Raw genomic sequence first — 4,054 nt, 5'->3', positions numbered from 1 at the left:
TGCACAAAGAAGGTTTTGATCTTTGAGGTCACTTTGGGATATATATATGGAGAGAGAAAGAGAGAGAGAGAGTTAAAGGGTTTTTAAAAAAATCAGATCTTCTGGTCAAGAAGAGTATAATGTAGTTTTTGTTTGTTTATTTGGTTTTGTTTTAATTTTGTTTCTAGTTTGCAGAAACATGCAATAACAGTGTACTCCTACCTTGAGGGGTCCTAGACATATAGAGCTGAGTCTATTCCATCACTTGGGCATACAAGTGGACTAAATGTGCTGTCAAGTTAACACTTAAGTGCAGTTAAAACTCAAGCAGGCACACGTTCAAGGAGTTTAGCATGTGTTAAATGTGCTCTTGGTGCTGTAGAGTTGTTCCCTTTTGGGCAAGGATTATCTCCTTAACAGGTCCCAATGTTAATAGGCTGCTACATCCCAATGATTTGCACTTGTTGCAAGTGAGCATGTGACAAGGTATTAAGGCACCTAATGACATTCTATTAGACTCTATTCAAGTTCCTGAAAATCCATTAATACAGCTACTTTGTAACATACCATCACCTGATCCTTTAAGAGCAAATCACAAGCAGCATTAAGGAGGAGGAACCAATCACCTTTGGTATTAGTTTTTCAGGGACTTACCTAGGGTGGGAAGGAATTGCATTTAGATACCTAAGTCTGTTTATGTGCCCAATAAGTGGGCTGTGAAGTAAGAGCAAAAATGCATTTATTGTTGCATTATATGGGCAGATCCTATGAGCACTCACACAAGCAAATGTGTTTGCACGAGGACAAACAGCAGTGGCACATATTTGTGCTGTTGCTGCTACTTGGCCCCAGGCACACCCAAGCACATGATCTGCAGCATGTAGCAAATTGTCTCAGGTGGAGTAGGGGAGTCTGGAGCCAGCAGCTGGGCTGGCCCAAACAGCTTTACCTGGGTTTCCGGGGGCCTCCCAGGGCTGCAGCAGTGGAGATCCTGATGCATGGAGCCTGGCTGGAAGCTGGAGCATGGCTCTGGCTAGCCAGGCTCCAATTTTGAGCAGTGCGTGCTGCAGCCATGTATGCTGCACCACTTTTTTTTGGCGTGTTTCTTTAGATCCTGGAATTTCCTGGTATCTATTTTTGCCCCCACATTGCAAATATGCAATGCAGTGCACAGACTGACATACACCTCATGCATTTTGTGGTGCCTCATAAGGGTACGCTGCCTACATATCCTTTTTAGAACTTTAAGCCTTCCTCCCTCCACTGGCAAATGATATGGTAGCAGTAGAAGGATACTCCACGGCTCATAGTATAGCTGCATGATTTGACTTGACCCTTTAGACCTCAAAAGATCTTGCCAGACTCCTGGAGCAGAGATAGAAATTAATAATACAGAGGTTTAAACAAAGTATCAAGCAAAAATATCGATTTCTTTTGGTTGATTTTAAAGGGGGAAAAAAGAGAGAGATGGATGGCTTTTTAAAAATCATGAAAAGTATGAAAGGAGAAAGTTGTTGTGCTTTGCAACACCTTTTTACTGTGGTCACTCTGCTGATCAAATTATTGGTGGTACCTATATGTCAGGGTTTGTCCAATGCTAATTCATGAAAAATGGAGCACAGGTACCACCGTGTAAGCCAGGTTTGGTAGATACATATACATATACATATACATATATATAAAAATCAGTTGAATGAGGACAAATAATTCTGTTTTTTTCAAATGCTGCATATTCAGTATTTTAAAATACTTGCATTTTAGGAAGTGAATTACTGAAATGCAGTATTATTAATAATTGTTCCAATTTTGATACTGAGATTTAGAAACTGCGCATGCAAGTCACATGATTTTACAATTAGTGAATGGAATTTGACGAATTTATTAACAAATATATTTGTAAATCTGCTTTTTAAATATCCCACTAGCTCTGCTGCAAAGTATTTTGTTCTAACTGACCACTAGGTGGCAACGCTTACTCCACAGAGCATAAGACCGTACTCACTCAGGCCAACACACCCATTTGACTTCAGGGTTGATGCCAGAGTTTTATCTTGCACATGATTCTTCTTGTGGCTTCATTTTAAAAAAAAAGGAAAACTATTACATAGCACTATTTTTGGATTGCAACAGAAAGCAAAAGTTAATGATGTTGTCTGTTAGTATTAAGATACCTAGAGAAACTCTTCCCACTATTATTACTGGAAAAGGCTTGGCAAGGAAATGCAATGCCCTTTAAGATTGAAAATGGAGAGTTAAATGGACAACATAGTGACTTCTGAAGAAGGTTAAGTAGTTCTGGAAAATGGAAGGAAAGATGCAGATTGTTATATAATGAGAAATGAACTGGGCTTAGAAGTCTGTGAGAAAGAATAGAGCTGGGTAGCTGGGAAATATATGTTTTTTGTTTTGTTTTGTGTGTTTTGTTTTTAATACTAAGGGAAGAAGGAGCTAGGGACCAAAACTACCTGAGGGAATATTTTTGTCTCAAACTGGTATATGAGTTTGGGTGCTAAAAATCATGTTCTGCAATAATAAACATCCTAGACAATTGCATGGGTGCAACATCCTAGACAATTGCATGGTCATAAAACAGGTTAGCTTCATTTGCTATAGACTGATATTAACAATATCCACATACATGTAGCTTTGTCATCAAGGGCCTGAAAGATGTCAAACACCATTAACTCTGACTGAAATCAATCTCTCTGGTGGCCAATGACTTATAAGCATTAATGAGAGTATTTTTACATGTAACTTCATACATTTCAAAAGGGATTAATTGACATGATTGCCTACAATAGCAGAGGACTGGACTTGATGAGCTGCTGAGTTCCTTCCAATCTTATGTTTTATGCAAATCTATATTAATAACATAGTTTTTCTTGCCTTGTACTTATACTGTATTCCCAGTTATTAACCCAGACTTTTCTTGATGTCATTTATAACCAACACATCTAAAATCCCTTTGAACTTTATCCCAGGTAAAAAATGAGCCCTGCACCTCAAATTATATTTAGTACATTTGCGTATGAAAAGTTTCTGGAATTTAAGCTCTATGGAGCTGTGACTCTGGGGTGCATCTACATGTGCAATTAGTGTGGAGCAATAAGCTGTAGTGCCGTTCACACTGGAGTTTATTTCTCCTGGGTGCAGCATTTACATGTGCACCCCAGGACTGCAGCACATTGAGCTGGGGTGAAGCAGTCCCAGACTAGCAGGGGGCCTGAGGGGTCAACCCCAGGCTCCGGGTGGTGGTGCCAGGTGGCAGAGGTACTGGGTAGGGCATAAGAGTGCTACAGTGAAGGACTAGCTGGCAAGCAGTCCCTACACTTTAGCACTCTTGTGCCTCAGCCAGATCCAGTCACCATCTACATATGCATTTCAGTGCACTTAATGACTCCACCATAGGATAGTACTTGTCCCAAGCAGTGCTATCCTATGGTGGCGTTAATTAATTTACAGTGCCCTAATACAGGCACATGTGTAGATGGTGACTCTTTACGGTGGAGCTAATTAGTCAACTTCACAGTAAAGCACATGTGTAGATGCACCCTGGGTGTCAATATTTGTTTTACACTGGGTGCATACATGTGCAATTAGTGCACCTCAATAAATTATGATGCAGTTCACACTGGAGTCAGCTTCTCCCGGACACAGCATCTTCATGTTTGCCCAGGACTGCAGCAATTTGAGCCAGGGCGGAGAAGCCTCTGGCTGGAAGAAGTCTTTGGTGGGGTCAGCCCAGGGCTCCAGATGATGGCATCAGGTGGTGGTGGGGAAGGCTGGAGCATGAGAGTGCCCCAAGTGCAGAGCCATGTGGTTGACCCTCGCCAACCCTGCCACCAGCCACCTTGGCTCAAACTGCTGTGGTCCCTGTCCTTGTCCACGTGCTTTCTCTGTAATAAATGACTCTGCCATAAGAAATTACAGTCCCTGATGGTTCTATCTTACATCAGAGTTAATGAATTTACTCTCCCCTAATGCTGGCGCATGTGTAAACTGTGATGCTTTGCTACAGAGCCAATTAATCAACTCTGCAGTAAAGTGCATGTGTAGATGCACTCACTGACTGCGT

The sequence above is a fragment of the Gavialis gangeticus genome, unplaced genomic scaffold (assembly GCF_001723915.1).
Source record: "Gavialis gangeticus isolate Ggan-Ray unplaced genomic scaffold, GavGan_comp1, whole genome shotgun sequence".
In the NCBI taxonomy this organism is placed as follows: Eukaryota; Metazoa; Chordata; order Crocodylia; family Gavialidae; genus Gavialis; species Gavialis gangeticus.
Note: the sequence above shows the minus strand (reverse complement) of the source record.